The sequence below is a fragment of the Arachis hypogaea genome, chromosome 11 (genome assembly GCF_003086295.3).
Source record: "Arachis hypogaea cultivar Tifrunner chromosome 11, arahy.Tifrunner.gnm2.J5K5, whole genome shotgun sequence".
NCBI classification, from domain to species: Eukaryota; Viridiplantae; Streptophyta; class Magnoliopsida; order Fabales; family Fabaceae; genus Arachis; species Arachis hypogaea.
Window position 1 is genome coordinate 4,781,155 of NC_092046.1, and position 23,120 is coordinate 4,804,274.

The 23,120-nt window shown below is 34.0% G+C and overlaps 1 long non-coding RNA gene and 1 other non-coding gene across 2 annotated transcripts; one reads left to right on the top strand and one right to left on the bottom strand.

The window, feature by feature from the left end:
- The first annotated feature begins 10 nt into the window (after positions 1 to 10).
- On the top strand, positions 11 to 16,412 carry LOC112719988 (uncharacterized). Its single transcript, XR_011867194.1, has 6 exons — positions 11 to 106; positions 1,636 to 1,784; positions 8,969 to 9,065; positions 9,347 to 10,542; positions 10,823 to 10,986; positions 16,252 to 16,412. It is a non-coding gene; the product is annotated as an uncharacterized lncRNA (long non-coding RNA).
- On the bottom strand, positions 14,118 to 22,634 carry LOC112719987 (uncharacterized). Its single transcript, XR_003812170.2, has 11 exons — positions 22,332 to 22,634; positions 19,169 to 21,685; positions 18,907 to 19,021; positions 18,698 to 18,783; positions 18,110 to 18,354; positions 17,863 to 17,949; positions 17,657 to 17,754; positions 15,307 to 15,511; positions 15,100 to 15,229; positions 14,670 to 14,733; positions 14,118 to 14,562 (listed from the first exon to the last, which is right to left on the bottom strand). It is a non-coding gene; the product is annotated as an uncharacterized protein (transcript).
- Between the last annotated feature and the right edge of the window lie 486 nt (positions 22,635 to 23,120).

Genomic DNA, 23,120 nt, shown 5'->3' on the forward strand with positions numbered 1-23,120 from the left:
CATTATAAAACACCTCTCTTCTTCAATTTATATAGTCCAACCCCAAAAATCTCCTTAGCAAAATACAAATCCCTTGGGAGTTTAGGATGATTTGCAACGTCTGAAGGTAATTTCTGTGCATAAAAACATTCATTTATTTCTTGTTGTTGCTTAAATACGAGATTTGTTGAGTGGGTAGCAAAATGGATGTTGAAACCAAGGATTTAAGTTAAGGAGTTAAAAAGTTCAAATTTTGTGAAAAATGAACCGAGTGTTGAAATTTCATAGTTTTAGTTTGGATCAAGATGTATAGTTTGAGGTTGGATCTTTATATAACTGCAAAAAGAATTTGAAAGTAGAGTTCAAACAGATGTATGTTAGACTTGTCTCCATGGAAGCAAATGTGTTGCAGATGAGGTGTTTGAGAAAATGTGTGAAAAATTGAGTTAAATGAAAATAGTTGTTTATCCAATAACTTGGTGTTCGATAGTTACCAAGTAAAAATATTATTTGGTAGTGTTGCATTTTTTCATGATTTTGGACTAAATCCCCATTTTAGTCTTTGAGATAATTACTCATTTTGGTCTTTGAAATTTAAAATTATCTATACTGGTCTTCCAGATTCAAATCTGGGCACCAATGTGGTCCCTGGACTCTTTCCGGCGATGACTAAACAAACGATGAGATGACACCTTCCCTATACTGGATGATGAGTAAACGACGTCGTTTACCCTTGGCATCCAAACAAGTCAGAAATGTCATCGCTTTGTAAATGAAGCAAGAAGCAACGATAGAGACCCAAAATAAAATATTTTTCTTCTTCTTTACCTCCGCTGTTCTTCATTTCTGACTTGTTTGGGCGTCAAAGATAAACGATGTCGTTTACTCATCATCAAGCGTGGCAGAGAGGATGCCATCTCAGCATTTTGTTTGCCTAGTCATCGTCGGAAAGAGTCGAGTGACTATATTGGTATCCGGACTTAAATCTGGAGGACTAATATAGATAATTTTAAATTTTAATTTTGGGGATCAAATTGAGTAATTGCGTGAATCTCAACGACCAAAATGGATATTTAGTCTATTGATTGCCACCAATTTTGAATCTACTTATATTTCGTAACGACACTTTATTATACTTTTATGGAACAAAAATATTGAATGTTTATCGCATATTTGTATATAAATATATGTATAATACTAAAATATATAAAAAAATTATAATGTTGATAAATCTAACCATAAAAAAAATTAAAACTAACTTATAATCTTTTCATAAAAGATGGGTAATATGGACTCCCTGACATTGTAATTCCAAATCTTCAAATCTTCAAGATGATGAAATGGGTGTTAGCTTCTTGAGGAAGTTTGCTATTTAGTGTTGTTTGTTTTTGGGCCTTGGGTGCTGTTTCTAATAAAAAAAAAGATGGGCTTTCATAAATAAAATTATCTAAACCCTACAAATTTATTATAAATTTTGAATCTACTCTTTTAAACTAACCTAATTATTCTCAATTCCTTTTCCAAATCCTCTCTTCTCTCATCACTCCACTTCTTCTACTTTTACATTGTTTTTCTTTTCACTTTTACTCTTTGGTTTTCTATGGTATCTTTCCGTTCACAAAGACTAATTCGCCGCAGTACTGAACTCCATTTAAGGATTTGTCGTTGATCAATGAGTTACTGCATGCACAAAGCGGGATACCAGCAATGCCTCTTTCAACCCTTGAATTCCCCAAAATTCAACTCAAAATTCTGCAATGAACAACACCACCACCAATGACAACAATGACCACAACTCCTTCATGGTACAAGTTAATTTTAATTTATTTAGAAATTTGTTAGCGTCGTAATCTTGTATGATCAGTTTTGATACTTTAGTTTATATATAATTTAATTTATTTTTATTGTATATTTTATTTTTTAATATATACCTCACATAGTTATTTTATGTTATTTACGGGAAGAATAGCCAAAATAAACACACTTAGCTAGCAAACTATTAATAAAAAATTAAAAAAATCCAAAAGTACATTGTGGTAGGTGCTTTCATGACGTGATTGAGTGATTTATTTTGAATTTTGGATATCTAGTGTACATGATGAGATAAGATAATAGTGTAAGATCTTTGTGATTCAAGTCTTTGATGATTAATTCTTGATCACTGCATATACATATTATAAGAGAAAGATCCACACTTTTGTCTAATTCTCTTGATAGCTAAAGGATTCATCATGTGCCACCTTTGAGGAGATTAGATAGGATGTATGTTTTCAAGTACCAAAGCCTCACACAAATATTATCCTTCAACCACATCCATTGTCCCCACTTCAATTTATTACTTTTCTTTTAACATTGGTGCAATAACTACTAATATTTTCAACAATATCCATTGTCCCCACTTCAATTTATTACTTTTCTTTTAACATTGGTGCAATAACTACTAATATTTTCAACAATTCAAAACAGCATGTTGGTGAGAGTGGAGGAGAACATGGGGAAGAAGGAGGGTAGATTTGGAGAATTCACAAAATATTAATGGTAAAAATGAATAAAAAATTTGTGTCCAACATAAAAAAATCCATGTCTCAACTTCCTGAAGAGACATCTAGGCTGCTGCGTTTGTTTTGTCTATCCTTTAATAAATAGACATAGAGACATATTTAATAAATAGACATAGAGACATAGACACCGAAGACACAAACACAGATTTTTTAAACTTTAGTATACCAATACAAATCACAATCTTATTATAATCTTGTTACGTTACCAACAACATGCCAACTCTTTATAACTGTATTTAATGGAAGTGTCTTTGAGGATGTGTCTAGTAAAAATATATTTTTTATGACTGTGTCTAATAGAAGTGTTTTTATAGATGTATTTTTTGGATGTGTCTCTTTCTACATATGTTTAAAATATAATAATTAATTATTGTTGGCAATAAGATGGTAAATAATCTATTGGTACCTATACTTTTCCTTTACCCTTATTGCAAACTGTTATCAATACCACCACTACACAACAACGGTCTCAACCAAACTACCACCATTAACAATCAATCATCATCTCAACAAAAAATAACTACCAATAACAATCTAAAATTAAATAACAAATTTAATCCAATAAATATCAACAAAAAATTAAATCTAACAAAATTAATACAAAATTATTTTAAATTTAACAAAAATTCAAACAAATAAAAAATTAAATTATACAAAAACAAAAAAATAGTGCCAGAAGGGAGAACAGATCTGGAACGTAATGTGGTAACAGAGTACGAATCTAGAAACACAGTATGCGGAAAAACGGTGATAGACGAGATCGTCTACATGGAGTGAAACAGAGGCAACAACTACAACAAGTGACAGCAGCGAACTGGCGAAGAGACAACCGTGAAGACAAAAAAAAGTGAGGGAGGAGAAAAGAGAGGACGGGATGGGGTGGTAGCGGTGGTTTGGGTGGAAGAAAGGGAGGAGAGGCGGTGATCTGGGTGGAAGAAAGGCCGTGGAAGGAAAGGAGGAAGAGAGGCGGCAACAAACTGGTGGTACGACGGGAGGAGAGGCGGTGGTGGTTGGAGTGACAAGAAGAGAAGATGAGAGGTTAAACTCTCTTTATTTTGGAAGTGGAAGGGAAAATGGATGAAAGGAGACCCAAAAAGGAGAAGAATTTTAAGAGTAATTATGAAAAGGAAAAGTATAAGGAACCAAAAGCTTATCAGCCAAAAACTAAACAAAACTACATTAATTTATATTAATAATTAATTAATTTTAAATTTTTTAAATTGATTAAGTAAACCTAATTAAAATCTATAAAAATATTTCTCTTCTCTCTCACATTAACCTACTCACCTCTAACAATCACACACACACAGATCCATTTCTCTCACCGTCAGGCCCTCTCTGCCTCCCCACTGCGATCCACTCCTCTTCTATCACCGACATCTGACTCGTCGGATTCGCCACCGTAAGGAGATGTTGTGGAACGTAAGGAACGGATAATCATGGTAGAAGAGTCTGATTTTCAGATATATCATAGGACGTGGCATGGATACTATTGATGGTTATTGCTGAAGGGAGGCTGTGGCGTTCAAGATTTTATGTGAAGCATTACATATTTGGTAATAAGTAGAATGCAATGCGACTTCAAGTGAGAAGGGGCTGGAATTCGTGTGTACTGGGTTTCATTTTTATTAGGGTCTAGGGATAGTTATTATATTAGTAGTTAAAGGGTATAGATGTTGACAGTGATGTGGGAGGTTGTATTCATATTTTTTTTTTGTTCTTTATGTTCTTCTAGGAGTTTTTTTACTGTTATGATCTAGTTCTCTTCTATTGAATGCGTTCTTTTGTGTTTGGACACACTCTTTTCTGGGATTTCATCACATTGTATGAAGAGATTCTACCTTGTACGCAATTGTTTTGGGATATTAGATGCCGTTTTGATAAACTACATGATCTTAGCTAAAAGAAGTCCTTGAACAATTATAGAAATATAAAAAAAATTTATTTAATATGAAAAAAAACATCCTAATACTTAACAAAAGAAACATCTAATTATATTTTAACAAAAATAATTAAATATCTATAAAATTTAAAAAAAAATATATATAAAATTCTTAAAGAAATAGAGACATTCACATTTGCAATACAAAAAAATTCGAAAAATATATAAAAGAACATCCATTTAATATGAAAAAGAAACATTCTGATACTTAATAAAAGAAACATCCATATATATTAACTCGTAGAGATTTTGAATTCATCCAAAGGTATTTGGCTGGATTTTGGCTGATATGCTTTTGGCTCCCTAGCTTTACTCTTATGAAAATTAATTGTTAAAAATATTGTCTCTATGTCTCAAGTTTAGTGTTCCACCCCTCCTTGCTATACATAAATTGTGTGTCTTTGTCTGCCTTTGTGTCTTCCTGTATCTATCAGAATTTTGTGTCTTACTAACCAAACGAAGAACGTGCGTTTGGTTAGTGGGTGTGTCTACCCAAGACATAGACATGGAAGTACACGTTCTTCTCTTTGGTTAGTAAGAGACAAAATTCTGATAGACACGGGAAGACACAGACACAAAATTTGTGTATAGCAAGGAGGGGTGAAACACTAAACTTGAGACATAGACACAATATTTTTAATATTTAATTTTCAAAATTACCCTTCAAATTCTTTTCCTTTCTCATACTCCTTTCATCCATTTTCCCTTCCACTTCCAAAATACAGAAGAGTTTAACTTTTCATCTTCTCTTCTTGCCACTTCGACCACTACCGCCTCTCCTATCGTACCACCAGTCACTGCCTCTCTTCCTCCTTTCCTTCCACCCAGACCACCGCCTCTCCCCCTTTCTTCCACCTAGACCATCATCACACCGTTCTCTCGTCTGTCATCATATTTTCTGATCCGTTCTCTGTTTTCCCATGCATTGTATTTCCAGATCTGTACTCTGTTATCATGTTCTAGATCCGTTCTCCCTCCTGGCACTTTTTTTGTATAGTTTAATTTTTTATTTGTTTGAATTTTTGTTAAATTTTGTTTAAATAATTTTGTTGGATTGAATTTCTTGTTGATATTTGTTGGATTAAATTTATTATTTAGTTTTAGATTATTATTGGAAGTTATTTTTTGTTGAGATGGTGGCTGATTGTTAATAGTGGTAGTTTGGTTAAGATGGTAGTTGTGTAGTGGTGGTACTGGTAATAGTTTACAATAAGGGTAATATTGAAATTTAACAAGATTGTGATTTGTGTCTTCTGTTTTGTACTTGTATGCCAAACAAGTTTAAAAAATTTGTGTCTCTTATTGTGTCTATGTCTTTAGTGTCTATATATTTAGATACACAAAGCAAACGCAGGCTTAAAAAATTGTCTCTCCAACCAAACGGTAGATGTGTGCCACCATGGGTGTTTATGAATCAGATCCATTCTGCATATCCGCGTGTTTATCTAAATCCAATCCGAAAATTGCAGATATGGATCCGATCCGCAAGGCTATCGAATCGGATCTGATCCGCACACTAACAGGATCGGATTGCGGATTTTGTGTAGGTATCCGCATATCCGATCTGCATATCCGCGTATCCGCAAAAATAAAGAAATAAATATTCTTTTTATATTTTATTTCAATTAATAATTATCATATATGTTGTATTATTTTAATTTATTATTTAAGAAAAGTATGTTTAATATTATTTTAAGAGTAAACATATTTAAAATAATAGAAAAAATGAAGACCGACAGAACACGGAAAGTGGATGAGATGGAAGATGGATAAAGGGTGAAAGGCAGAGGAAGACTTAAGAAGACTATCATGAAGTGGTCAAACGAGATTTACATGTAAATGGTCTCTCTATAGACATGATACATGATAAAGCTCTGACATCGTTTGATTCATGTAGCCGACCCCATCTAGTGAGACAAGGTTTAGTAGTTGTTGTCGTAGAAAAAATAAATTTTATTGATATTTTTTTAATAAAAATAAACTTTTAAAAATATTTTTATGTTTGACGGATATATCCGATATCCGATCCGCAAATGTGCGGATCGGATCAAAATTTTGGCCATATCTTATTCGATCCGCGTTCACCCATATCTATGTATTAGATGGACACACCTACTAACCAAACATTGTCTAAAGTCTCACACAAATATTATTCTTCAATCACTTGGCTTCATGTATTATAGATGTACATATATAGTTATCTTCTATTTGGTATTCTAACTCTTGGTATAAATTCAACAAGTTCTAATTCTTATGTTTTCTCTCTCGTTGGCACTGAACATTAAGTGATGTAGTAATTGAAATATATATTTTGTATTTGGTGTTTCTTTAGATAGCAAGCTATGATTTGCTTAACTTTCTTTTGGTATGTTTAAATTTTTAGGATAGCAAGTTTTTACTTACTTAACTATAGCATGCTTGACTTGATTTTGGTATGCTTAACTTAGATGACTATGTTCCATTTAAGTTTAATGGCAATTACTAGTTTGATTATATCTGGTATGTTTAAAGTGGACGATTGAATATGTTCTATATGATGATTTTACTAAACTTTGAGAAGGGGGTTGAATTAAAATGGTTTTAAACTTGTAACTTTTTTTTTTATCAGAAATATAGAAATGTATTTATGTAGAAGACTTTTTGTGTGTTGTCTCTAATATCAGTAAAGAATAGAGAAAGGAAAGAGAGAATTACATATGTATCTTGAATTCTTGATTTAGTTTTCATGTCCAATGAAATCTACAACCAATCTCTACAATCATGGTAGAATTTCAACTATAATTAAATTGATTACCTGCTTCAATACTAATGAATACAATACTATGTTTTTTTTTTCTCTATTTAGGTTTTAGATGATTTTTTTAATAGTTTTAAATGTTTATTTTCTTAGTTTTCGGATGTTCTTTGAATGCTTGTTTTCCTTTTGTTCTAGATTTTTTTATTTTTATTTTTTATGTTTCTTTTCATTTGGTTTTGAATGTTTCTCTTGATAATTTAAATTCACGTTTGCTTCAAAGAGAAAATTCAACAAAAAAGGACTCGACGGACAATGGTGGGCGACGCAGATGGTTTTGAGCAAAAGATGGTGGTGGGCGGCGTGGACGACTTCTGAGCGAGGGAAAGTTGTGGGCGGCGCGGCGCAGCAGCATGATTTTGGACTGTGGTGTGTGGATTTAGGTTTTTTTCCCCTCCATGTTGAACTTCTTTTGCAATCCATATACTAGTTGGCTAGTATCCTAATCAGTTTCCTTGCAAAGTTGTGATTTATATTATTTCCAAAAGGTTAAGTTCTAACTTCTAAGAGAGTAGATATAGGTTTTGTTTGTGACAAAGGAGAAGAGAACTTGTGCTAGTTTGGTGGAGGACTGCCTCCACCATTAGCCTTGTAAGTCAGCAGTGATCCTCCCTCTCTCTCTCTTTCCTCCCATCCTTTCTTCGTTCCCTCACTTCTTCCTCGATCCTTTCTTCTTCTTCCACCCTATTTCTTCTTTTCCTTCTCCTTTCTCTCCTCTCCGGACCCCCTATTTCTCTCTTTGCTTCGCTACTTTTTGGCTTTGTTTTCTTTGTGGTTGTTACTCTTCAATAACCTCGATGTTGTGACCCCTGCCCCCCTTTTTTTGGTGTCTGGCTTTATCCTTTATGGATGTTTCTCTTCTTTTGTGATGACTTGATTTTTTCTTGATGCATAATTTGTATATGGTGGTAAAGATATGTGAAAGAATACATGGAGAGTTGTTTTTCGATTATGGAAATATTTTCGGACATAGGAGAGAAAATATCTCACAATGTTGCAATATTTTTTTATGTAGATCTAAAAACTAAAAAACTCAAATTTGTCTATTCAAAATTCTTTGTAGTCTGAATATTGACCCGACGTTTAGGTTTTAATTCAACATAAAGAAAATTTGTTTGTCTTTTTTGAAGTGAGTTATAATTTTTTGTAGGGTAAAATATATTTTTTAAGTTTGAAATTTGTCAAAATTTATAAAAATACTCCTAAATTTTATTTTGTTTCAATTTTGTCTCTAAATTTTCGATTTGCATCAAATATATCTCTGACAGTTAAATTTTTGTAAAGTTTAGGACCAATCTAATAATAATGCATGACAATTATGTCTAATTTACTTGTGTTAAAAGTTGTTATTATGAAATTGTTCCTGAATTAGTCCTAAATATTTTGAAAAATTAGTCGTCAAGAATATATTTAATGCAAATTGAAAATTTTTGAGACAAAATTAAAACAAAGTAAAATTTGGGAATATTTTTAAAACTTTTAACAAACTCCTAGAACAAAAAGTATATTTTATTCTAATTTTTTTATATATATGTAGTATTATATGAGTTTTCCTCAAATGAAATATTATCTTCTGTAAAATAAGAAAAAGAAAAAAAAATGATCCTTAGTGATTATAGCCACTATAACCCTATTCCATTATTCAACAATTAATTTTTGGTATAACAACTAACTTCCGTTTGCCATTTGTAGGTACTTGGAATGATGTGCTCCATCTTACCTAGAAAGCTCGACTCAACAGAAAAGAACAGAAATTTTCTTAGATACCAACTCAAGAAGTACATAAGATGTAGGATGATTTCTTAGAACATTTCACTTCCATCGATAAATTTCTTATAGAGATCTAATTTATTTCGACTATGTTACGTGTATATTAAAATTAGTCACCAAAATTAGTCAATGGTATAAAATACATGTTGGAATACATGTTGGAATATAAATACACATTGAAAATAAATTAAACCACACATGTATTTATACACAAATATATTAGTAGTTGATTTTAGTGACTAATTTTAGTGTACTATTCTTGTCCAAAGATTTAACTTTTTATTCTTTCGTTGCTCATAGGTTTTACTCCTAGTGGTCACATCCTCTTCGAGTACCATGTGGATCTTAAACATGGACGATTCTCATAGCCAAGATTGGAATTTTGGTTCCCCTTGTTGCGGTGGACTAGACACTTTACTACAAGAATAAACCTCAATTGGTAATTAACCAATCTTTTATTATGATTGAAAAAGCAATTTCATCATTTAGGTTGTTTGGAACACCATGGAATTAGAATTGTTTTTATTTCAAAATCAAATTCTTTGTTTGGAATTAATGAGAAAAATATTGAATTGATTTGTGAATTCTATAGATTTACATTATAATTAGATTTGTCCAATGCAGCCCACTGCATTTATTGGTAGTGATGAAAAATTGTGTGGTAAGTAGATGATAAAAATGTAAAATTAAATTATTTAAAAATGTTATATGCATACAAAAAATTAGTAATGAAATATAAGCTAGTATATATTTGTGTATAAATATACATGTTTAACTCATTTTCAATGTTTAATACGTATTCAATACGCATTTAGTGACTGATTTTTGGCATACATATAACTAGTTGCAAATCATTATATCAATTTATGAATTAAATTAACAAAAATGTTATTTTCATACTGAAAAATCAGCCACCATATACACAAATACATGTGTATTTTTTTTTTACAAAGGTAAATGTCATTTTATTATTAAAAAAATAAAGGTATTTTCATAAGAAAGTACAAAAGAAATTGGGTTTCCCAAATCATCACCAAAAGTGATTAGAAATAGCTTAAGAAAGAGTAAAGTAAGAATAAAGGGAAATAGCATCATCCATTAGGTATGGCTATGAAGTTCACACAGTAAATTGCTGGCTTCTTGCACTATCTTTGGCGCTGGGCTTATTAACTTCTCAAAGACACCGATTGTTTGCCTTCCAAGCGCTCCAAAACAGCGCCGCAATGAAGAGGATCTTTTGTCTTCATCGATTTGAGCCGCTGCCTAAGATAAGGCTCGTTGCTACCAATTGGAAAAGGTATAGGTCAGGGGTTATTAAGTTTAGTATCCATATTATTGAAGACAGAGGGCATTGGAACAAGGCATGAGAAATTGATTCATCTTTTAGCATGCATCTTTAGCAAGTGGCAGGGGTGGATGCAAACCGACCATGGATTTGTCGCAACACCGAAAGCTTTGCATGAAGACTTCCACAAAAAAAATCTTAATTTTATGAGGTAATTTCAATTCTCAAATGCTATTCGATACTCTGTTATTTTGTATATTCTGAGGCCTAAGTGAAGTAGGAGAATGAAAGAACTCATAAGCAATCTTCTATCCTGATCCAACTTCATATATACCGGATTTTGTCTAGCACCAATTAACTTCATCCTCCTCCTTTGATGGTTTGATTGAAAAAATTTTATTGCATATATCAATTGAAAAAATTGACTGAATCAGGTTTTTGTTCTAGTTTCTATCAGGATTTAGTAGCATACTAACATAATACACTTGTAGATTCGGTTGGATTGGGATTGCAGCTTGAGGGACATTAAAGAGAAATGGTGGTGGGAGCTAGGGATCTTGGAAGATGCGGACATTAGCATCAGAACCTATTTTTCATAACAAGCCTTTCTCAATCACCTTGGGCCTTTCAAGAACAGGTCTCCAGCCCCACGATGGTATGCTACCTATCTCTGCTTGTAAGAAATCTCTATATTTGAAATATTTAGCTTTGAGCATTTGTGAAAGTGTAGGTAGATTACTTGCCCAATAAAGCCAAATTTTGCGCCCTTAGGTCTTTGATCCCCAGTCCTCCGTCATTCTTTAGTCTCGTCATTGTGCCCCATTTAGCCCATACCATTCTTTGCTTTGTCTTTTTGACCCATCAAAATTGCGAGAGCATGCTATGAATCTCAGTCAACAGCGTGTCCGGGAGCTTGAAACAAGAGAGTGTATAAATAGGAATCGCTTTCGCTACCGCTCTCAATAGCGTGTGTCTGCCACCTGAGGTCAATAAACTTTTTTTCCAATCCAGAATCTTCTTCTGAACTTTATCCTTGATAGCTCCGAAAGTTGTTTTCTTTGATTTTTGAACTATGGAGGCAGCTCCAAATATTTGTCTTGGAATCCGATATGTTCAATATTTAGTGTCTGTACAATAGCTAGTCTTGTGTCCCAAAGTGTGTTGTGACTGAAAAAAATGGCCGACTTATTCAAGTTGACTTTTTGTCCACTGAAACCCTCATAGATCTCCAACAATTCCAAAATGCTTTGGCTTGTATTAGGTGAACCCTTGCAAAAAAAGATTGAATCATTAGCAAACAAAAGGTGATTAATTGTTTTGCATCTTCGATTTACTTGAACCCCTTGAATTAATTTGTTTTGCTCTGCCTTGTGTAACAAGAAGGATTTCACAAAAAAGAAAGAGATAGGGGGTCACCTTGTCGGATGCCCCTATTTGGCCTAAAAAAGTCGAAAAAAGTCAAAAGGTTGACCTTCCACAATAAGAGAGTAAGAAACAGTTGTTACCAATTCCTTAGTCCAGTTAATCCATTTAGCATCAAAGCCCAGCTTATTCATGATATACCATAAGAAATGCCATTCTACCCTATCATAAGTTTTGCTCATATCTAATTTAATAGTCATCTCATGATCTGCCCAACTTCTCATATTTTTCAAATAGTGCATACATTCGTGGGTAATTAGGATATTATCTGAAATGAGTCTATCCTTAAGAGAAGCACTATGATTTGGGATTATGATTTTATTCATAATATCTTGTAATCGGTGAACCATAACTTTAGAAATAATCTTATACATAACTGATCGGTCTTACCTGAGTCTTGTCATTGGCATCTGGCACCTTTGGAATCAAATAAATTTGAGTATGGTTGAAACTTTTTAGAATTCTGCCACTGTGAAAGAAACTTTACATTGTCTTAAAAGCATCAGCTCCAACTATATCCCAAAAAAAGTGGAAAAACTTAGCCGTAAACCCATCATCACTAGGAGAACTTTGAGCATGAACACTAAGCGTAGCTCGTTTGAACTCCTCCATAGTTACCGGCTTTTGGAGCCTACGGTTCATGGAAACTATAACCTTAGGCTCCAAATCCTCTAAATATGGATTCGAATCGGCCGAACAAGAAGTAAAAATATCGTAAAAGTAGTATTCAGCTACCTTTGCAATATCCTCCGATTTCGATGTAATCTCATTGTCCTTCCCAACTAATCTCCAAATTCTGTTCCTTCGCACCCTTGATTGAAATTTCTGGTGAAAGAATTTAGTGTTCTGATCTTTTTTTAGCCATTTGAATTTAGATATTTTCTCGCCAATAGCTCTCTTCTTTCATATATGTCAGCTCCAGCTTCTCCTCCAATCTGGTAATCTCCTCTCCCCCATTGATTCCAGTCACTCGCTCTCCATGTCTACATTCTTTCAACTTTTGGGCTAAGGAGAACATAGCCAAGCCTACTATTTCCATTTGCCACACTCCACCGACAATTCTCTTGACATCCTCTTCTCCACACCAACGTTCCTGGTATTTAAAACGCCTTTTATTATACTAGGATTGAGGTTCAGTTTCCATTAAGATAGGAGCATGATCCGAACCTGATTCTGTGAGCCTGTGCACCACTACATTCAGAAACTTCAGCTTCCATCCCATCCCAATTAAATAGCGGTCAGGCCTCTTCTTCACCAACTCCTCTCCTTGTCTTCGATTTGTCCACCTGAAAGGCTGCCCCACCATTCCAATATCCACAAATTCGTCGTTGTCAATAAAATTAATGAATGTCGAAATGGTGGTTGCTGATTTTTTGCCTCCACCCTCCTTTTCCGCTTGGCTTGTTGTACCACTTTTCCTTCCGGTTGTTGACTCATTGTTGTAAGCTCGTCAAACGGTAAGGATTGAATTTATTCCGAACAACTCAAATGGACACCAATGAACCCCCATACCTCATTGCTTTTGGACCTCTTAACTTCGGCTGCCACAGAATTCTTCACTGTTTATAATTTGAACATTGATGTTGTCCTTCCAAGCTAGCACAAGTCCTCTTGTCACTCTGACGGGTTAACAATACGCTAGTTTTCGTAGCCGCATACCCGAAGTTTTGCTTCCACCTGTCGAGATTTGTTCTTTGTTTCACTTATGAGCACAATCTTGGAGGAGTGGGATTTACATATTTCTTTTAGGGAGTGAATTGTCAGGGTCTTTCCAAACAAACAATTCCAAACTATGGAATTGATCATCTCCAGTTTTTTTAACACTTGACAAGATACAGTGTGATTTCTCACATTTGATTCTATAAGTGGAACCAGAAATAAATAAGAGAGAGAGAGTAATAAATGGTTAGATTAAGCACTGGAGTTTTTTGTTTACTGGAGAGGATCCACTCCCCCAAACTATAGTTCTCATGGCACCTTGGATGCCATTTGTAAGTTGACACCCTTCACCCTCTGTTCAACTGCATTTTCATCCTCTGGAGCTTTGGAAACCTTAATAGGCAGTTATTAGAAACCTTATCAGAGCACTATGTTGAAGACGGTCTCTCCTATTAGTATATTCATTCATAAATACATGTATTATTTAATATATTTTTAATATGTATTTTATAATACTAAAAGCTGATTTTGCTTGTTTATTTTTTTTTTTTTTGGTGACTTTGTTTATTTTAATATACACCTAATATTACCAAAATAAAAACTGTCAAAACATAAAAAAAACCCTTAATTTCAGATTATCTAAAACCCAACAAAATTAACCCACTGGATGACATTTTAAACTAAAGAAATCTCCAAGATCGTCTCTAACAAAAATTATTCAACTTTTTTGAAATTAAGTAATAATAACTCTTATTGAACATTTGAGTGTGTAATAAACAAAGCATTGATTACAAGACTCTCCTATTCATCTTTACATTCTTTACTCCCAATAATTATATTCATCCTTAGAGAGAAACATGGTCAAACTTTCACATTTCCAGATCCAATCAAAAGTGGCATTTTTTTGCACCTATGAGGCTCATGTTTATCCATGCAAGGAATGCACATAGTTACCTAAATTTACACTTTTGTACCCCTAACTTTGAAACGAAAATACTCCCAACCACCTCGTTAAATTCTAAAACTTTGTGTATTTCCTTCTTTTGTAGTAGCACTTATATGGTGAGCCATTATTACTGTCAGCTTGTGTTACAATAGAGCTCTGTGGATCATTCTGCCACTGTTGATCCTCAGGACTTGGTTTATTCACCTAAGAGTCCAAATAAAATTCAGTGTTAACACTAAAACAAGATAACAAGATGGAAACAAAATGTGAATGAATCACTTATACAATTAAGAAGACAAAGATGAAAGTACCGGTGTGACTTGCTCAATGTCAATGGCACCATTACTGCAATGATCATTGCTTCCAGCACAATTACTGGAAAAATACAACATTCATTTAGATACAATATTATCATCATTTCTCAAAATAGAACAGCATATTTTAATATACTATACTTATTGGCAAGAATTGTAATAATGAATATTAACATATATCAAATCCACAAGACCCCATCAAAATTTAAGCTTAGTGAGGAACTTCAATTGAATGAATGCAACTAAGTTTCCAAATTTCCAATAATATAGAGGGTATAGTGTTATGCCAAATGCAACTTCTGAAGTGAAAATTGTGTATCTTTTCTTTGATCTTCTTCCTACTTGTTCTCCAGAGAGTATTTGATGGATCTAATGCCATTATAATCTCATTTCATGTTAGGAATTAATAAACAGAGATGATACATACTTGTGGATTTGTGAATTCTCTCTCTCTCCTTTGTCAGTTTCTTCTGCTTGGTGTAATACTTCAGATATCAGATCGGCGTCAAAATTTAACTTGTTTCCAGGCAAAACATGCTGTGTCCTTTGTTGGGACTCTGCAATATGAAACGTTAAAGATGTAATCACTGGCACATACATTGCTATATAACAAGACACTTGGAAAGTTACAAACCTATTAACAAAACCGGTTCTGAAGATGGAATCTTCAGCAGCTTCTGGCACATGATGGTACCCTGAAAATCTAAAAAAGTATTGTCCAAGAATTGCGACCTCTCGAACTCTGTCATCTTTACAAAGCCAAAAGAACCAGTCCATGTGTCTACAACACTAGGAACAGCAGGCAAAACGAGCCGCTCCACTCCCAACTGCATGAGCCTCTAATAAAAGAAAATTCAAGTTAGAAAGAAGGATTCAATGGAACTTCAAATGAAGTGTAAACTATTACAAACAATAGATATGAAAAGATTTTTTTTTTGTTATTACGACAATACATGATTAAATATCTATGTAAAATAACTCGGCTCTTTTTTGCACTATTGTCCTCTCCAGAATCATTTTATGAAATTTAATAACAAATGTAGAGATAAAGACTTAGAAAATTCAATACCCAAAAAAAAGAGAGAAAATTTGTGTCTTTTCTTTGTCTTAGGTTTAGACAGATCTAGAAAATACACTGTCCTTTATATCAATCTCAATATCCAAACACACTCTAGTTTCTCTGTGTTTCTATATTTTTCTTCCCTAAACCAATTGCAACCATATAGATCTAACTCAGTGCCAAAGCATTCTTGTATGGCCTCAATTCAGGTATGCCAATCTTGTATAGGCCCATATCATGTTTTCACAATTCTTGGTCTACTTTTTAATTCAATTATCCCGAGCCCAATTTTATTATCCAAAAATCTAATAATGAAGCATGATTATTCTTAACTAATGGGTTATCAATTCACAGTTTACTTTAGGTGTAAACTACAAATATTGTTTTCAAGTTTATTTATTTGTTAATTATCGTAATATTCTTTCCTATTTTCTAAAGAAATGCTGTTTTGACTCATTGGTGAAGTTGGCCAAATCATAACTCTGCCGGAAAATCTTGTCATTTTTTACTATTTTGTAGCAACAGAAAGCTAAGGGAATAAGAGAGAAAGACAGAATAATTTTATCACTGCAAGTATATAGGATCGAATATCGGATATTGGTATATCATTTTCAGATCCAATCCTATGGATGAGACAAAATTATATATATATTAATATATTTGTTAAGTAGTCTTATTTCTTTTCCCTTTTTTATATTGGTTATCTTATCTCTACTATTTAAGAAAATAATTTTTGAATACTGTTTTTGAAGTAAAACATATCCAAAAGGGAAAAAAATTCATGAAAAAATTAAAAAACATTTTTTTTTATTTTGAAAAGCCTCGTATCTGCATATCCAATCTGATCCGGTTCGAAAATTGTCAGACCATATATCAGATGTAGAAGTAAAAAACATGTATATTTGATCCGATCTAATATGATTTTTAGAGCAAATCAATCGAAAGTTGAATAATTGAAGGAGGTGCAAAATGTTGGGAACTTATTAGAAAGTTAGTGGATGATTAGTGGCTATGGAAGATTACGAAAGACGATGGCGAGCAAGCTTATGGTTTAGGGTTTATACCATAGTGAACTGGCCAAGTCTCTAAGGTGGTTTGATACTAAGCATTTGAATTTTGGAATTATTTCAACAGTTGAATGCATGCAATTTGGTTTATCCATCTTCTCCGTGCACTAAAGCAATCCAAGGGGTGGTTCAACTTCGACTGGCCACAGTTCACTCCAATTTTGACCACAGTTGTCCAAGTTAATAACATTTCTGGTCCAACTAAAGAACCAAACTGATGACCTCATAACCATAAGAAAATCTGTACCCCCATCCAACAGAGTTGCTGAGTTAACTTTTTAGCCTCACTGTCTCTAGTTTCTAAGTTGCCTTGTGCCAATAGTATTTTATGGAGTTGATGTTAATTTGTGTAGAGAGATCAATTTTGATGAGCTTAAAGATTGATATACTTTAACTAAAGGTGTTATAAAGAAAAAGAAAACGAATATAGAAATATGATCATATCTTTCATGAGTCATTATTCTCTCTTTTCTGTTTCCTTTTTACTTAAAACCCACAATCTTAGAAGTGCCAGTGTGAAATTGTTTGTTTGGATCTGTATCACAGACCCAAATTATAACTAATGATTTACATGGTATTCAAAGTAAAATCTTCAATGTTTTTAAACAAATTCATCAGGATAGTTTATAAACCAGAAAGCTAAATGGATAAAAATGAGCATGGTATATCATGAGGAGTAATATTTAAGAAGTTATTCAAGTCTTGAGCAGTTATTTCCAATTTAAATGACACAATCAATCATAGGACAATATATTGTACAGTGTTTTCTAACAAACAATAAAGGCTTTGCAATGAATGGAGGAGAGGAGAAAAGGGGGGGGGGGTGGTAAGGGAAATGTAGGTGCCTTGTGGCTTACCTTTTCAAGCTCATTCATCAAAATGCGGCACATTCCATGTCGCCGATACTGTAATCTGGTACCAATAAGAGGCAATTCTGCTACCTTCTTTCCATACCCTAAAAGAATTAAATAACAAACCAGATGATCAAAACATGAGACAGGATAGGTACTTGTAGTTCAAGATTTCAAATAGCATAGTTGCGCAATACAGATCCCATACTCACCTAAGAGTTGCTGCACTTATCAGTTCTTCATTTCTCTCCAGAAGTACGGTATAGAAACCATGGAAATTCAATCGATTAAGTGTTGACCTATAAAGTGTACATGTTTACATATCAGGTATTGGCACAGAACTATAAAAATGTAGCACAATTCAGTGGCAGATATCTAGTAATCAACAAAATAAATATTATTCAAGTGAATGATACAAAAACGAACACAGGCATAAACTGAAGGATAAGAATAACTAACCATTGACTGAATAAAACATCTTCCGTGAGATCTCTGGTAGACGAAGGTTCCTTTAGGGGCTCAAAACATTCATGCATCACTGAGAGTGCAACATTGAGTTTGCTGTAACTTTCTGGCAATAAGTAACCTTGAGTAGTACACGGATCACTACTCTCGGAGTTTATATATTTCACCAACGTCCAAGTTAGATTGTTAATGCCCACTGAAACTGGCTCTCCTAGTAGCTTATGGAGACCAAAATATATCTACAAAAAGTAGAGACAAGTATGTAAGCATTTGATCATACATCTGAAATGCTTCTCTGGCACCATAACATTTGACACCACCAAAGTAAGCATCATTAACTTGCTACTAGTAAATGATCATCATGCAGGCGTTATGAGCAATGAAGCAAATAAGTTTACCTAGATAAAGAAGTATTAACCATAAAATCTAACATAGAAGTTAGAGAAGTTTACTAGAATAATTTACGCAGCATATCGATGACAAAATGCAATTTTTGTTTGAATAGAAAGAAGTAAAACAATGCTTCCAGTTAACATAATAGCATAGCATTAAAAAATAAACAAATGACCTTAATTAGTATACCTTTTCACAGTCCTTCCCACAGAACCAGTTTTTACTATATCTTCTCGAGTTAGTTGCATATTTACTTCTGAGGCACTCAAAGTGATCTGCATAAGGTTGCCATTGTTGATAACAAAGCATTGCATCATTCATTTGCATAAGAAGGAAATATCAATGCATGACTATATGGGCAAAAATGGAAATTTAAGTAAACATAAATATTGGCTTACATTTATGTTCACACTGAATGCAAACAAGGAAATCTTCCTCCTTTTCTTTTATGTTACGTTTGTCACAAATTGCACATCGACATGATGGGCAAAACCAGTCACCATCAGGAATGTTCTGTACAGGAAAAAAAAATGAAGGCAGCATGAGGAAACAATTCAGTTCCAACAGCAATTGTTGAATGAAAGTGGTGAATTGAATTAAGATATCAATAACAAGATGCAACCAAATATGATGAGATTGAGGAAGAATATTATTAGTTACCTTCAGACCTAGACATTTCCCATGAAATGAAGATGGACATTGATCGCATAAAATTAGATTCCCACCATAGTGGCAAACAGAACAAATATTGTCATTCTCGCCTTTACGAAAATATTTTGGTGGTTCTGCCATAGCTTCCCTTGTCATATGATCTTCCACTGTTTTTATCAGGCAATCTAACAGTGATCTACCATCTTCTAAAATAATACTTGCAGCCGGTCTGCGTGTACTACAGCCACTAGCATGACTTTCAAAGCCAGCAAGACTATATACTTTCAAACAACAATTACACTTGATTCCATCACTGGTTATTCTCCCTTCAGCTAAACAGAGCCTGCCTTTTGGCTTGTAAGAAACCTTAGACCTTGGCAACAGAATGTTGTTGTCTATCAACCAAGAGAGTACATTCTGAGGTTTCTGGTGTGACAAAGAAGGGGTAGACACCTTTTGCACCCTTTTATTTGATCGCAGCACGCGTCGAGGTAATCCATTTCTTTGGGGCTTAGATAAGCTGGGCTTTGTATTGTTCAAGAGTTTCCGCTTCCGACTATGGTTTGATCCACTTGAAGTTATGACTTCTGTGGGAGGTACCATGCCTTCCTCTCGAAGCCATTGGGACGCTTTCTGCAATAAATTTGCACTCCAAACCTGGTCAACATTATCCTGTCCATTCAAAGGTTGCATTCCGAGGTCGGTCCATTTAGAAACATTTTGTTTAATACAATAATGGCAAGCTGCATGGAGTGTTGGGAGACTTCTTCCCTTGTCTGGAGGGATATACACAAACCCTTGTCTTTTATTTCTTGGGTTTGCATAGTGATAGCTCCATCCTTCAGCCAATAGATGCCTCTTTGCTTTGGACCTACCCACTTTCATGTCAGGCCCTCGCATTGCAGATCTATTGAAGAGATATTCTAAAACAGCTTGAGGACAAAACTCAGGTTCATCTGCAACTTCATCCACAGGAGACGACACAACTGGTGGCAAAATATTTAGATCATGGCTCTTTTCTGATTGATCAATAAGAATAGGTGCAAGATGATTGTCATCTGTAAGTTGCATCGCACTCTGATCATTTCGATCCTGACTCTTTTCTGATTCATCAATAAGAATAGGTTCAAGATGATTGTCAGCTGTAAGTTGCATCATACTCTGATCATTTTGGGACGGCAAAGGGTTCATGTCCGAGTTCTGTGCCACATACTTACAAACTTGACTGAGAGAGTAGTAAACACCCTGTTTATCAGGCGACCTATATCGGTACCTATAGCAAGTGTCGCTTGCTTTACGCTTTGTCCACTCAATTTCCCATCCAAGATACGCAAGTTGTTTTCGTGCTTTTTCAGGGCAAGCTCTTTTACCTGCCTGTGCATATTCTTCAATAGAATCAGGACATAACTCAACGTCAGACAATCTGAGAGGTTCCCAATGTTGAGTTGAGCTGCGAAGCTTTCTATGTTTTCTTCCATTAACTATTACTTCAGTAGCACCAACGCAGGATATTTCTTTGTGAAACTGAGTTGAGACCTCTTCAACAGGAGTAACGGGTTCTTTCTGCACTGAAACTTCTTTCTGATGGACAGTTTTGACCCCTTGATCCTGAATGGTAGGCCACTTTTGCACAGCGTTCAACAAATTCGATGACTCACCTTCTTCCATAGGGAGTTCAGCAATCCCATCATCAGAACCAAATGCATTATCAGAGGTACCATCACAATGAGCAGCTGTGATACAAATGCTACTCGACTGGCCAGCAGAGTTCGCAACATCCAAAGAGTTGGCCATATCAACTTCCTGATTGAAGTCAACATTAGCCGTAGATTCAACCGACTCCATCTCCAGTGTTTCTCTCAATAAACTCCTTGGAAGATCTAAGGAGGAGCAAACTTCTCCTAGTGTAAGCCTTAAGTAATCATCAACTACCTCCATTACCATTTTTTTCCATAACTCTTTCTCATTAAAAGTCCATTCGCCAATCTTGGCGAAGTCCTTTTTGGTCCTTACATCATACCAAACTTGCTTCACTGAAACTGAAATAAACATCTTCCTCTCATACTCCTCAAGAACTTCAAGAAAAACCCAGTTCCCTCTCGACTGCCACTCCCCAGTAACCTCATTCCAATCATAAGTTATCCGCATTTGATGAACTCCAATCTTCATCTCATCACCCAAATCCGGAAAATATACACTCCTCTCTGGCTTTTCATCACAGTGATCAAATATAACCCCATCCCACCAAGCTTCTTCATGGTACACATCAACACACAGACCAAATTTAAGTTCCCTACTTTCAAATTCCCTCTTAGGAGGCACCGGCCTAATCCAACCACGAATGTTGCAATTTGAAGAGTCGCTATCGCCATCCAATACCTTCGGAACAGTCACCTTATCCACAAGGTAATTCACCTCATCATCAAGTAATACGTTATCATATTTGACATGGCGCTGCAGTTTCCCAGAATGGACAACTTTCCCCGGGTGCCATGATCCCTGAAAGCCTTCCTCCATGCTCCTGACCTGGAAAGAATTTAGAATTTTTTCAATCTCTATTAAATGGAAAATTTTCAAACAAGGACAGAATCATAATCATGTTTCACCAACAAGTAACTAAAAAGGAAAAATAGGTAAGTGATCATGATGAGAATTACTTTGCATGGAACAGCAAAATAAGAACAATGCACAGCATCAAACCTTCAATGGGAATATAATCATGAAAGCAACAAAATATGATAAATGTAGCTGAAAACATTCAAACCAATTGTAGAAACGTCATCACAAACAAAAGATTAAGTACATTCTATAACAAATACAATTGTAAAGAATCAATAAGGGCAAGGACACGAGGGGGAAAAAGATAAATTCTTTTTACCAAAAATAGAAAAAAAATAAAGAATTCTTATATTTTAAAGGCTCTTGAAAAAAATTGACTTTTCAGTTTTCACAGCCGCCACTCTTTTCAGGTACACTCATGCGCTTTCTACACCAAGAATCCTCCACCGTGAAGAGAGGTTACGAGAATCACAGTGGTTTTAATTCATACATTAACAGTTAACACATGCACAACACCAAAATTCGAAAAAACCAATAAAAATAGAAACTTTAAAAAAGATCACGTTCTTAATCAAAACAAAAAAAAGAGAAAGAATTAGGAAACCGAGTTCACCTCGACGCTTTCATTTACGCCAAGCTTTCGTTTGGAAGAAATGTTAAGCTTTATGATCAAAGGAAGATTCTCCAATGCCATTGAAAGAGAACGAGAGAGAGAATGATCACACACTGGCTGTTCAGTTTCAATGGTTTAGCTGTTATCACCGCAAAGGGGGCTTTTGTAGAAAGAGAAATTCAATCAAAAAAAGCTACTAGACTACTAGTAATGTTAAGAGTTCAAACGAAAGAGTAAAAAACCCAATTTTCCAATCTATCTTTTTTCGCGGTTTCTATCTCTCTCTCTCTATCAATATATGCTTTGTGCCCAAGACAAGGGATAGGATTCTGTAGGTCAATTTAAAATTGAATAGTGTCATTTATCTTTTCTTTTTACTGTCATTAATTTATTAGGGGAAAAAATTTAAAAATTAAAAAATAACTAGATTTAAGATTTGTTTAGGTGAGTTTCTAAAAAAATATTTTTTTTTTAAAAGATCTTAAGAAAAAATAAAAGTAACTTTATGTTTAGATAGTTTATATAAAAAAAATTTTTTATTTATTAATTATATTTGGATATAACAATATAAAAATATTTTTTGTTTATTTATTATATGAAAAATATCTTTTTAAAAAAAAATCTTTTAAAAAAATATAAATTACAACTTCTCAAAAAAGATATTTTTTATTTTTCTAATACTTTTACTTTTATTATTAAAAATTTGTTAGAGATACTAAAAAATAAAAAATTATATCTTTTTTTATCGAAAAAATATCTTTTTTTATTAAAATAATAAGACCCAAACAA